The sequence below is a fragment of the Cryptomeria japonica genome, chromosome 1 (genome assembly GCF_030272615.1).
Source record: "Cryptomeria japonica chromosome 1, Sugi_1.0, whole genome shotgun sequence".
In the NCBI taxonomy this organism is placed as follows: domain Eukaryota; kingdom Viridiplantae; phylum Streptophyta; class Pinopsida; order Cupressales; family Cupressaceae; genus Cryptomeria; species Cryptomeria japonica.
In genome coordinates this window covers 554,359,506-554,375,099 of record NC_081405.1, presented here as the reverse complement: position 1 = coordinate 554,375,099, position 15,594 = coordinate 554,359,506, and positions in this window count along the sequence as shown.

The window sequence follows — 15,594 nt, the reverse complement described above, 5'->3', positions numbered from 1 at the left end:
ATTGAATTCAGAGCCTTGCATTTTTGCTTGGTACCGTGAATTTTACTTGCATTGTTTGATAAAAAAAAAACTTTTGCAATTTATTAATATTTTGAGACAATATGGGAGTTTACATGAGATACTTACAATTCGTGCAGCAAGTTTCATGTAACCACCAGAGCTGAGTTTGTGTTGCCCGTGCTTTTCTTGCCTTGCCTTGGTTGCCTTTGACATGTCACTCACTCTATAAAATGTTTGAAATATGTTAGATTATATAAATATAAAGAGTAATTAATTAGTACATAGTTACATTCTTAATAGTATCTCGTACCTTCTTCTGGCGTCCATTGGTGTATTTCCTTTTTTCCTTTCAATTCTCTCCTTGGCATCCAAAATCAGGTCCTTCCACTCCCTCTCTGGAATCATGGGGGGATGCTCGTACTTTAGGTTCCTCTCCAAATGGGTCCTGTATTGGTCCCTCACATACTTTAGATATGTGCCATCTTTTTCAAGGAGCTTGGTTTTGTCAAAGGTGCCATTTCCAAACCACTCAACCATTTGGTTTGTCAATTCATCTTTTAACCTTTTTTCTTGGTCATTCCACCTTTTAAAGAAAAATCAAACCTGTTAGATTCAGAAATGAACTGAAGCTACATTTATTACACTTCAAGAAATGGATCAAAGGAAAAGTATTCTAGCAATGATATGAAATCAAAAGTGGATAAGGGTTAGTTCACATATGATGTACCACCTTTTACATATGGTGGGCCCAAATATCTGCAATACAATGTCACTAAGATGTTTATAGAAAATATCATTGTTGACAAAAAATTCATGGGATCAATATTAGTCAAAAATGAGTGATCATAAAGTAAATTACAATTAGAGTATATATAATAATAATTTTAAAGTACCTGGAATGTTTTGTATCTTTAAGGGAATCATTTCTTCATCACTCACCACCAATGTGGCTTGCAACATTCCTGTACTAGCAATATGAGAATATCTAGGAAATGATGGTATGTTATCAGCAGTAGTCACCTCTAGCACATCCTCATGTGTATCTCCTCCTACAAAAAATGAATCCACTATGAAATGGCATTAGAATTCAAGAAAGAATGCTTGAAGGTAAATAAACACATGACATAAGATAGAGCAAAAGAGGGATTTACCAACAGTGGGCAGGCCAATATGACGTGCACTAGAGGATGTCTGCATGCTACGTGTTGCCGACATTGCAGTTGGCAATACAGGTGAGGGTGAGCTCTTATGAGACGGCATCAACATTTGGATAGTAACATTGACAGCACCTAAAGAATAATACATTAAATATATCAAACATTAAATATATGAAAAGTGCAAGAATTTTAAACAAGGATGAACCTTTATTTTGAAAATTGACAGTATCAAGTATGATGTGTTTTGGGTACTTAGAGTGATAAGCCAAGCAAGTGATAATACAAGAAAATAGTCATCACCTGATCCTGCAACACCCTGATCATAGGAATGACTTTCATGAGGGAGGATAAATTGCTGTAAAAACAATACGTACATATTTTAGTTAATGACATAAAAAGAGAATAAAATGTAAACCATTATTGAACTTTTGTTATAATTAAAGCTTTCATTACTGCTTACTTGCAAGTTTTCTACTATCTTATATAATAATTCCACCCTCCGTCGTATCTCATCAGTGGTAGGATGCACGGCTGCCAAAGCAACAATCTCTTTTCTAATTTTTATAAGAGGCATTTTAAAGAATTTCACAAGGTCTGTGGGATCTTCAGGGTCATCATTGCTTAACCCTAATGATTCCACATCCATAGAAAGGTTCTCAGGTACTGCAACTCCCTTTCCCTTCCCCGAACATCCGTCTATGTCAAGAATATCATTAACAATTACAAAATTAGTATAAATCACTAAAAAAAAGAACATAATAATGTAACAGTTTGCTTCTACCTAATTTGTACAATTAATGAGGTTTACCTACTCGGTAGAAGTGTTGCAAGGTACATCTCTGTCTACGATATGTGATGGATCCATGTCAGCCTATGACAAAGAAAAAATATAAAAAAAGTTAGCGAAATTACATCATACACAACATGAACAACATGAACTTTGTAGACAAAAAGAGTATTAAATAATAAAAAGATGTTGTCATCAAAATCATTGTAAATTTTGTAATTCCTTACCTTTAATTTATGTAGACTATGCAGGATCCTCAACTAAATAGTCACATAAATAGTCACATAGCTAATAAACAATCCAGTTTCCATAAATAAACACAGTTTAAAAATTGTCACATAAATAGTCACACCCCCTATCTCCATCTCCATATTAAAAGGTGCATCATGAATTAATTATGTAATGACATTAGAATTCAAAATAGAATGAATTAATTATGTAAAAAAAAATCTATCAAGAAGTCAATATTCAATAGATAATATACTAATCACATTCCTCATCATCATGAACATCAAGGTCATCATCGCCATCATCATCATCATCATCATCATCATCATCATCATCATCATCATCATCATCATCATCATCATCATCATCATCATCATCATCAACGTCTTCGCCATCATCATCACCATCATGACCATCACCGTCATCATCATCATCATCATCTTCTTCTTCTTCTTCTTCTTGTTCTTCTTCATCGTCATTGTGAAATTGTCGATCATGATCATCATCCACTTCATCTTATACTTCTTCAGTATCTTCTTCTTTGGTATCTTCTTCTTCCATCACATTATACTTTATCAAATTTCCTCTTGGATCATGTTTAACAACAAATGACCAACCCAGTTTATGTGGAACCTCTGAGTAAAATACTTGCTCACATTGGCTTGGAAGAACATAGGGCTCATCCCCAACTGGTTAAAATGACCTTGTATTTAGCATTATAAAACCATTATCATGTTCAATAACAGTTATATCAGGATCATTTTTATTCAATCGTAGCCTGTACCATTTGACGACGAACAAAACTAATTTGAAGGAATTAAAGTCACACTCGAGTATATCATCCAAAATGCCATAGTATTGATTTTGAGACTGTTGAGGATGAATGTCATTTCTTGATGAAATATTTGTCACCTCAAAGACTGCAGTGATGCCAGAATCACAAGTTTTTTTCGTGTCATCCAACTTTTTTATGCGAAATTTATGACCATTGCAGCACATAGTGTTGTGGTGTTTGAACTGCGATATGTCAAACATGTAAAATTTATTGCATTGTGAGTTGATAAACATATGGGTGATTAATAAATTTATACATACCTATTTATCTCTTAAACCATATGCTAAATCAATTTCGCTTTGCATAACATTGGAATCTCCATTACGATGTGCTTCTTTAACCAATGAAGCCACACCTTCCCATGTTAACGTGCGTCCAGAATGTTGACAACGTTCAATCCATACTGTCATCCAATCAAGATTGTTTGCAATATACAAATGTAGTGCATCCCACTCTCGACCAACTGTACAAAAAATAAATAGACGTCTTACAATTGATTTATTTTGAAGATTAAGAATTAATTAACTACAATAACATCTTTTATTATCTCTCACTTTCCTCAATCTACCTTTCCCCGTCAAGTACTCCCCTTCGAATTTGTTAATGGTGTTGGGATCCCAAATGCGATCCACGTGGATCTTTGCTGGAAACTTAGGAAGATATTCAGAAATGTACACCATAGTCTGGTATACCATATATCCCTCCACCATAGAACCCTCAGGATGTGCTCTTTGTCAAACCAAAGCCTTCAAAAATTTCAAGTGCCTCTCAACCATCCACATTGACCTAGTGTGTATAGGTCCACACAATTCAATCTCCTCAACTTGGTGTATGAGGTAGTGTTCTTGTGCATTGAAAAAAGCTGGAGGTAGACACTTTTGCATTTCACACATTAAATGAGGAATTTTTCTCTTCCTATATTTTATATCATCTTTATGGATTTCTTTACATGACAACCACCTACAAGGTATTCAAGATGCAAAAAAATATATTACATAAGAAGTAAAACAAATTGCAAATATAATATCTATACAATGAACTAAACAAATATCACTACTTACCTTATGTATTTTCCAAGATCATATATGACTTGCTTGACATTATTGTTGAAGTCATCTGGGAGAGATAGAGGTAGAACGTACTGCAACAATTATAAAATTATCTTTTCATTTTTTTGTAACATAATGAAAAGTACACGTACGCTCAGTACTTAAATACATACTAAAAACACAAGAACATGAATTACCTTAATGAAGGTATGCCAATCATGTGTTTTCATCCCTGGCCCAAATTCACTTTTCTTTGATATGAGATTGTTTATGTTCACAGCAAATCCTGTGGGAAATCGAATTTTTCGTATGACTTCTTTTATAGCATTGCTTTGCTGGTCCATTAATAACCAAGGAAGCTCACTTATATTAATCTGGTCTCCATGGCTATTTGATTGAATGACATTTATCATTGCATGATTGGAATCTTGAATGTCACTACATATTTTGACAATTTTTTCTTTGCCATGCCTTCCATCCAATATTTTCTATAATGTCTCTATTATATTCTTTCCAATATGCATACTATCAAACAAATGAACAATTTGTAACTGCTTGTAGTAGGGCAACCTACTAAATTGTCGGGGATAAATTTTTATTCCCTTAGGAAGGTGGTCATTTATGCCTTCACGACCTTCATGATCATCAATCACATCATCAGTAAACAAAACAAAATAGAAAAGATGTTTTATGATAAACCAATAGATGGAATGGTATTACCTTGATGATTAATTCTATTATATTCCAACTTCCATAGGTGAGGTTTCATTCTTTGTGGCTTTGATGTATTCTCTTCTTTCCCATTGAAAATATGTTTTTTAGTATTTCGATACTTATGATTTTTGTGGAGAAAGTGCCTATACTCATCAAACAACTGCTTTCCTAAACTTTTTGAATGATGAGATTTCATCTTTGGACCACAAACAGGACATGCAAATTTTCCCTTTGTTTGAAGACCTACAAGATAATGTATAATTGGATTAAATATGATAATTTTTTGAATTATAATGTTCATGCACAACTTAAACACTATAACATACCACAAAAATGTGTTAGCCCCGGGGCATCGTGTATTGTCTATAGAAGCATCGCATGGAATTGAAATTGTCTTTGTCCTATTGGTCTAGAGACGTCATACATAGTGACACCATTCCATAACTCCAGCAACTCATCGATAAGAGGCTCAATATATACATTCATATCTTTAACTTGGTACTTACCTAATCGAATGAACAAAAACATTACATAATTATTATGACCATTTTACTGCAATATTTATAATTAAATTTAGATGACCATATTTAAATGATAAAACACCTAGAACAATCATTGCCAACATTATGTGCTCCCTCTTTATTGACATCCATGGAGGAATGTTATTGTTGATAACAAAAACAGGCCACACTGAGTAAACAGATCTCATCTCTCCAAATGGATTGACACCGTTCGCTGCCAATGAAAGCCTGAGATTACGAGGTTCTTCTTTAAAGTGAGGCCACTTTTCCTCTATTTCCATAAATGTTGAACCATCCACAAGCATTTGAATAATGTCATCTTGACTTCTATTGCATGCATGGTAATCCATAAATTGTGCCAAGCTAGTGCACTTGAATAATCGTTGCATACGTGGAATAATGGGAATATAGCGAAGAACCTTGCGAGGAACCCTTTTTGTTATTTGATCTATTCGATATCTACTGATATGACATTCAGGGCATTCAATTCAAAATTCATGATGTTTGTGATATATAATATGATCATTGGGACAAGCATCTATTTCTTGATACTCCATTCCAATATATTTCACAATGGCAGATAATTCTCGGTATGAGCGAGGTAGAATATTTGATGGTGGTAACAAAAACTCACCTATCAATCTATAGAAACAAAATGTAATTTGTTATAATAAAGAATATTAATGGTACAACATGATTCACAGTTTATTATGACATATATGACATGCCTTAACATATGTGACATTGTTATGTTGGATAAACCATTCATAACCTTCAAGTTCACCAACAACAATACAACGAAGAGAAGAGTTGCTTGCGAGCCTTCATAAAGGGCCTCAGATGCCTTCTCAAGTAGAGGGACATCATGAACAACATCAAGGTCATCTTCATCATCATGATCAGTTGCGCGAGTACTAAATGAGTCATGGATCAATATATTTGTACCATCGTCTTCAATTGTGTTTTTTGGCTCATGATCGTCATCTTCCATGGGATCATTATCTTCAGCTTCGATATTCACACCTCCATGTTTGTCCACTTCAAAAACCATATTCTTAGGGTTGTGTTGATCCATACCATGTGCTCCGGGGTGGTCGACCTATATAAAATTGATATACATAAATAAACCATGATCATGATCTCATCATCACATGATTTATTATGTATATAAATTGTCAAAATGATATAATGAAAAACTTACCAATGGATGATAATCATGTCCACCTTCAATGTGACCATGCAGCCTACAATGTTTCTTCACTGTTTTGATTAGAAGTCTTCTAGTCTTTAACCCCTTACAAATTTTGCACGGACAATAACATTTTCCATCACCTTTTCTTTTCAAGTTAGACCACAATCTAGCAATTGTCTCCTTATTTTGTTGTTCATTGATATTGTCTGACATGGTCTTTCTTCACAGGCAAGAAAATAGAAATTATTGTCTCACATCGTCTTTCCCTCAGGAGATGGCAGATCCTGCTTCCATACTTTAATTCTATTTTCTCAAAAGACAATCCTAAAAATCCATGCGTTGCAAACAACTTTTTACACCTTTGTTGGTTGTGGTGGCATCACAGAGAGTTTACATCAATAAATGAAGAACATGCCAATGCTTTTAATGAAACAGTAGAAGTCTATCTCTTATTCAATATCTCTAGTGAAACCCCCATGATCTTTTGTTGGAGTAGAATTTGTTATATTCTAGAAAGGGTCTTGTCCTTTGTTGATGGGATATTCATCTACCTCAAGAAATAATTGTTCTTTTGTCCAACAAGAAGTGGAACTAAATGAAGATCTAGCACCATGAAATTAATCCTCAAAAGGATTACTATAGTTAGTTTTGGTAGATAATGATTTGGGTAAAACACTAATGTGGCTTTATGAAACATTATGTACTAGCTTATCAAACTCTAACAACTTTGGTGTGACATGCTACATCCAATTAAGTCTCCATCGGTATCTCTATTGTGTTTATGGATTGGGATTCGATGTACTCTTTTTATACACAGATTTTACTTTCAACTGAGGAGGTTTGTATGTACTTACTTGTCTTTTGATTGTATCCCTATTTCAAGAATTTCTTCTATCAACAAATCATTTGTTGTAAGTTGTACAAGTGGAAGCTTGAACATGACTTCCATGCTAGCCTTATTGATACGTTCAACACCATCTTGTGCAACAAATCTTTAGAACTCCATTTTTCCGAATTGAAGAGTGAGTAGTAGGGACAATCTAGGACACTTACAGAGGTTTTGCAAGACAGATAAATAGACCTAAATATTATGGCTTAATAATGATAAATAGGTAAATAGATAAGAAACTCTCAATATCAAAATGAATTTCTCAATTGTCTTTACTAGAAATGGATAGATCTGCTAATAATGGCTTTATGACTATATGTCAACTTTAGACTCAATCCAAGAAGAGCTATAACTAATATGCGATATCTAGATTTATGATCTCTATAATATAACAATCCCATAATTATGTTTCCATGCATCTATACCACAACACAAACATCATGCTAGTGTTCAGCCATAGCAATTGATATCCTAATTATAGAATGTGAAATATGTACATAACTATGAATAAAGATTAAGAAAAACAAAGAAAGATGCTTATTGCAAACATAAATGACTAATGGAAAAGAGTTGAATTCATTGTAGATAGTTTTGAATATCAAATTCACTTATTTGTGTGCATTTAGTAACTCATGTACTTGTGGCCAACCATTTATCTCTTTCATACATTAAACACTTATTAATAACATTAAATGACTGAGTAATTATGTTTTAGTTGAAATTGAAAATAAAATATTTTACTTCAGGACAGCTCACACTATTACCCTATCATATTTTAGACTCTCGGTTTTGTTAGTAGTGGTTTGATGTCTTTAGAGCTGATCATTGCATTTATTTAGTTACATTTGCCAGACTACTCCCAGCCTGTGCCAAAATGGGAGCTTTGGAATAGGGTATGGACATCCATCAAAGCATAAAAGATAGAGGAATTTTGTCAGATGTAGTTGCAACTACACAAAATGGATTTGTTGAGAAGGCTTTAGAAACTTTCAAGCAAATGCAATTGGTAGGTGTAAAGCCAAATTCCATGACCATTGCTACTATCCTCCCTGCCTGTGCCAAAATGGGAGATTTGGAACAGGGTATGGAAATTCATTGAAGCATAAAGGATAGAGAAATTTTCTCAGATGTTGTAGTTGTAACTACCTTGGTAGACATGTATGCAAAATGTGGAAGCATAGACAAGGCATGTGAACTATTTGATAGAATTCTTGAAAGAAATGTTGTCTCATGGACTGCAATGATTGCTGGATATGCACAAAATGGATTTGTCGAAAAGGCTTTAGACACTTTCAAGCAAATGAAATTTGAAGGTATAAAGCCAAATTCCACAACCTTTGCTAGCATCCTCCCTGCCTGTGCAAAAATGGGAGCTTTGGAACAGGGTATGGACATCAATCAAAGCATAATGAATAGAGGAATTTTGTTAGGTGTTGTACTTGCAAATGCCCTGCTTGACATGAATGCAAAATGTGGAAACATGGACAAGGCTCATGAATTGTTTGATATGATGCCGCAAAGAGATGTGATCTCATGTGAACAATCAACATGCACGTATACGGGAGGAAGGGATTGCTGATACAAAATTGAACGCTCACTCCTCAATCATAGTTCTATGGTTTTACAAGATTAAACTAGGACATTTAACCACCACATGTATATTTTTTGCAACATGAAATTAAAAAATAGGGCAATTTGAATCTACCTCCTACGTGGGATTGCCTTCGACGCGGGTTTGATGTTCTTTGGGGTTGAAGTCGCCACGGACGCCTACGCGGGATTGTAATTCACAAATGAATTCCCCGCCTCTTTTTTAATTTTCTAATGGCCGTTGTCATTAGAATTATGATGAACTCGAGCACTTTTTTGAAAAAAAAAAATTCTCATTGCTAATGCCTTCTTCGTCGAAACCAAATGGGTAATTGCCATCGGAATTACGATGAATGTGGGCATTTTTTCAAAAAAAAATCAAATTTGGCCACAATATACCTTCTCCGTCGGAAAACTCAATCGGAAATCTAGTCCAAATGTATTAGTGACTCTAGGCTAGATAAATTCTATTCCCAAGATGATGGATTTTTCTTTGTTGACAATATCAACAACAACTTTGTATAGGTGGAACTTAGGACTTTTTATGATCATCATCCTATCAAAACCACCATTGTGTTTAAAAATAGTTACCACACCGTAGTATTAATACTAGAGAAGGTCTTTTCAAACTAAACACTAAACTATTGAAAAACCAAGATTATGTAGATATCAATGCTACTCTTAGAAGCGTCACTAAAGAAGTAAATGGTAGAAGTGATAGAAGAACCTATTCGAATATATTAATAGCCACCTTACAAAGTCTAATTAGGATGGTAGGTAAGAAGGAATCTATGGAAAGGAGGAAGGGATATATTCTATAGGAAGATATAGTGGAAGTGGAGAAGAAGATACAAGATAATATAATATATTCTAATATTAATTAGAAAATCAAGGTAATCAAGCACAATCTTAGAAAATTCTAAAGGATGGAGGCAAAAGGAGCTAGAATTATAGGAAGGAAAAATTGGATACAAGAAGGTGACAAGGGGACTAAATAATTTTTCAACCTCCTCAAACAAAACCAAAGTAAAGAAGCATTTGTTCCTATTCAAGACAAGAATACATGGCTCCATGAGAGGTTTTGACATCAAGAAAGTAGTTTTAAAGTTTTACATAAATTTGTTCATTGTTGAAGATGAGAACCTCTCCTATATGAAAGCAAAAGAGACATGTAATAGTTTTATCCCCAATAAGGTTACAGTGGAAATGGCTAAATAACTTGGTAGGAATATTGATAAAGAAGAGATCAAAGAGGTCATACTATCATTTCACAATGGCATGCAAATGGCTTATCTACATAATTATATAAAGCTAATATGGAATGGGTTGTAGAAGAGTTTTTCAAGGTCTATTAGGAAGAAGAAAGGGATTTTGGGACACAAAATCAATTAAGGAGTGATCAGGATGCTACCCAAAGAAGGTGACAAAAGCAACATTAAAAATTGAAGATCGATAACACTAATAATTGTTTCCTACAAAATTCTTGCTAAACTACTTCCTAAAAGACTCACAAACATTATACAAATTATAATTAATAAAACCCAAATCAATTTTTTTAAACAAAGATACATATTGGAAAACCTTATCACCAGTTCAAAAGGATTAGATTGGGCAAATAGGAGTGGACAAGGTATTTTGTTATTAGACTTTGAAAAATCCTATGACCAGGTAGAATGGTCATACATCTTGACTATTATGGAAGCCACAAGATTTCTAGAATCTTGCTTAGAATGGTCTAGGTCCTATTAAAGTATGATAATTCTCAATTGGACATTAATGGAGAAATCACAAAAGACTTTTCTCTAGATAGGTCTATTAGGCAAGGTTGCTCGTTAGCCCCTGCTTTATTTTTTATTACCTCAAAAGGCCTATATTATATACTCATATTCAAGAAGTTGGGACCTAAAATGCATGGTATTAACCTTCCCAATACTTCCTCCCTCCTTAATATATAGTTTGCTAATGACACAACACTATTATGAGTGCTTAAGGAAGATAGTATTAACAATTTGGTGAACAAATTTAATATTTTTATGAAGACTTGGGTTCCAGAATATCTCGAACCAAGTCCACTCTTCTCAATTGGGATGACAGGCCTCCAAATTGGATCAAGAAATATGGATGGTAGTGGGGAGGACCTAATAAAATTGTTACATACCTACGAATCCCATTCTTTGTTTACCCTTCTCTCCCAAAAATGTGGGATTGGGTGTACTCTAAAAAAGAAAGGATGCTTATGGATTGGAACATAAACTACTCGTCTCTAGTTGAGAGACTTCAAGAAATCCAAGAAATACTTTCATCTTACTCTATATATTATGTCTCTACTTGGTTCTTCCTAGTTCATCAAATTAATAAAATCCAGAAAGTAATATGACATTTATTGTGGTTTTATGTTAGAGGTAAGTAGATGAAACATGTAGTTGTTGGGATTGGTGGTGTGTTAGTAAATAACTAGGTGGCCCAAGCCTTCAAGACCTCAGGAAACAAGACATTACTCTAGATGTAAAATGGATTGTGAAGTCTCTTGAAGGGGAGGAATCGTGGAAAGTATTGGTGAGGAAAAACATTCAGGAGGATTATAACAAGGGAGCAAAGAAATGGAAAGGGTTACACATTCATTAATTTCTATTTGGCAAGTTTAATGCTATCCCATTAGGATCCAGTCTATTTTGTAGTATTTGGAGGGTCCGAGAAATTTACAAGAAAAATATCTCTCATACCAATGCTATTAAATTTACTAGTGGGGAATTTGTTGGTCACACATCAATCTAATGGAATATTGAGTATAATGGTAAAGTTCGTTCCCTATTGCATGGATGTTTTGCTAGGAAATGGCACCTTGTAAGTCTGGCATCATTGAATGATCTTTGCAATGAACAAAATATTAAATATTGGGAATATATGAAAGATGAGTTCCAATTACCTAATTGTAATAAGAGAGCATACTCTATTTTGCATAAGTCTCTTGTTAATCTGAAGAAACCTATTAGATTGGTGAAAATACTTAATTTCTCCTACAACATCAAGTGGGCTGATGGCACTCTCCTACTCAACCTCAAGGCTAAATATCTATATAGCTAGTTAACCCAAACACACAGTATCCTAGATCATGTGAATAAAAAATAGAGTCTTAACGTAAATAATAAAACTTGAAAGAAAGTCCAAAAGTCTTGTTGGTCTAATAATATTGAACCTAAGAAGAACTATTTCAAATGGAAGCTTCTAATCCAAAATCTAGTTGTTAGTCTTGTCCTTGTCCAATATCTATTCTATGGTGATGTGGAAAGTTGCTTTCACATTTTTTTTTCAATGTAAATATGATATCTATATTTGGTCTCTTTTTATGCTGAATATTAGGGGCTAGAACATCACTAATGAATCCAGTTGGTTTAAAGCTCTTTTTGGTTTCATACTGGTAATGAATAAGAAGCACAATGTCTTTTGGCTGGTTTTGTCTACTAATATTCTCTGGTTTTTATGAAGAAACGAAATAAGCACATGTATCAAGGGAATGAGAGGATCCTTATGGAGTCTACTTGTAGACTCACATTTCTTTTGATTTTGGAACATGTATCTTTCACATTGCAACTTCCAGATGATAGGTTCATAAAAATAATGGAAGAAGGTACTCCAATATACAAGGATGACATCAAGAATGCAGACTTTTAGCCACATGATCCCAAGAAAATTGACCCAAAGTTTCAAAGTGAGTAGTTGGATTTTTGGAATCAATATTATAAATAATATGAACACCAATTAAGGAAAGTAGAAGCTATCCGAGACCTTGAAATGACTCCTTATAAATTTGACAATTCCAATTGGGAAAGGATTTCCCCTCCACTAGCATAGGCATGTGACTCCTTTCAACTCAATAGGACCAATCCAAAAAAGAAAAAGGATAACATTGGAAAAGGTAAAGAGAAGGTCAAAGAGTATGAAGAAGAAGATCAAATAGAAGATGAAGGTGAAGAAGGAGACTAAGCCGATGAGGATAAAGCTATTATATCATAGGGTCTTTTTATTTACTTTGATAATAGATTACTATAGATGGTTGTAAGGAAGCTAAGGTGCGGAAAATGCTTCCTAACAGTAATCTAGTGGGGGATATTGTGCAAATTTTCTTTAAAAATCTTCTATTACAGAAACATAAACATATTCATAGGTAGATAATAAACTGTTAGGATAACCGGTGAATAACTAAGAGGGGGGGGGGGGGGGGGGGGTGAATAAGTTGTTAATAGATTATATCAATCAAACCACTTAATAACCTTTAACCAGAGCACATAAACATTGAATATCGAAATAGAAGAAACAGATATCGGTAAGCAATAAAAATTAAGAACGAAATAGAGAATTAACACAATACAACCATACCACATAACACCATGATTTGTATGGGGGAAAATTGGTAAAGGAAAAAACCATGGTGGGAAGCCTACCCACAGTCAGATGATACTTTTGCAGAAAGTATGTGATACAATGAGGGGCTTGCACATGCAGGAAGGCACAATGCCTAGAGTGTACTGCTCATTACAAAAGAGTCTCACTAACTACAAAGAGGTTATAACCCCCTCAAGATAATTGGACAACAATCTAGAAGAATGAACTGCCAGAGATAGAATCTACCATGCTTGATTATAGTCCCGGTTAAGCTCAATATCGGAGGCCTTTGACCTCTTCCATAAACCCAATTTGATCACCTATGATTGACCAAATCTCCTTCGCATATGATATTGCATTCGACGACCATGACACACTTATTTCCTTCCCATACCATACCATGATCCACAATGAGATCTTACATCAATTTATACAAACCCTAAGGCCTAAACCAATTAGGTTGGCCACCTAAAAGATATTACAATAAGATCATTACATACATCCATATTACAATGATATGCCATGTTAGCTTTAGACCAAAACAATAATAACCAATCCATAAATCATCCCGGTAACGTGTAGAGAACAAGTTAACATGATACCGGTCCATATCCTAGATAGGTACTAGACCTAATCTAGGTCCACCATGCCAAAGCAATGTCTCCAATCAATTGAGACATGATCAAGGATCACCTTCTGCATCCTGAATTCCAGCTAGAAGTTGCACCAACACCACTTAGCATTTTGTCAAGGTTTCACAGTGAAAGATCTGTCGGTTAAACCTTAAACCCATACTGGTAACACAAGATCTTTTACCAGTAACCAAAACCTATCTACCGGTAACCAATCAGATAGTGTTGACATCAATTATAAAACATCAATGCAACACATAATCAATTCATCCATATTGCCAACATAAACATGCATAAAGATAAACACAATGAACACAAGATATATCATGGGGAAAACCCTTTCGAGTTAAAAACCCCACACTCCAAAAGAAAAATACTTTGTATTATAGTATTCAAATTATTATAATACAATACCAACACTTAGCTACTTCAACATGATTCTATAACTACAATCCACAACTTGGATTAATTCTGGTAGCATAAAAATTCACCTGCAAACATTACATGAGTACAAATCTCCAAGGCTACCTTTTATAGAGAAATACAACTCAAGAGGAAGCTTCTAGTTGAAGTAACAATATGGGTTGTGCAAAGTATTTGGTCCTATTTTTTAGGCACCAAAAAGCATGCAAATGATATGTGTACATCACCAAATGGCCCCCCATTCAAACCACCTAAGTTGGGCACCCAAAATTTACTATTTGGAGGTATGACAAATGATCTTATGCATCTTACAACTGTCATAACTTACAACACTTACAACTATAAGAGAATTCATCATAAATGACTAATTATACCTTATTCTCTTACAACTCATGATAACCGAACTTGGGCACCCATCTTCTCCATGCAAAAGGTATCTCCTTCTACTTGTCCAATATGTCATAGAATCTTTCATAGGATGACACTTGTCAAGATCCTCAAAGTGGGAATCCTACCTCCACATGTGCAATATATGTGTCATACAGTCATCACCAAGTAGGATGCCACCAAGCATGTGGCTCCTACTAGATGACTATAAATTTGTAGGCAAATAATAAATAAATAAATAAATACAAAATAAATGTTAGGATTTACAAAGGTTGAGACACCTTAATCCCAACATTCTCCAGCTTGTTGAAGACCTTTCAAAAATCCCTTAGATTAACTGTAGGGGGGCAAGAGGCCCAAAGATCTAGAACACCATCTGAAATTTTTTGTGCTCACTGGTCTTGTTAATGCATCTACAACATTCATCAAAGTGTCAACCTTCTCCAATTTTACCTTCCCATCCTCTACCATATCTCGATCAAACAAAATGAAACTGGACATCAATGTGCTTCACTCTAGCAAGGAAAGTCAAATTCTTTGCTAATCAAATATCACTTTGACTGTTACAATAGATAGTAATCAATCCTGCATCAAACCCAATATCTAAACACAACCACCTAAGCCAAATGGCTTCCGTACAAGCATGAGTAGCTTCCATATACTCTACTTCTGTCATGGACAAAGCGACTGCAGCTTGTCGCTTTCTCATCCAACTAATAGCACCACCATTCATGTTGAAAAAATAACCATTGGTGGACCTTCTGTTGTTAATATCACCTGCCCAATCTAAATCCACATATCCACAGA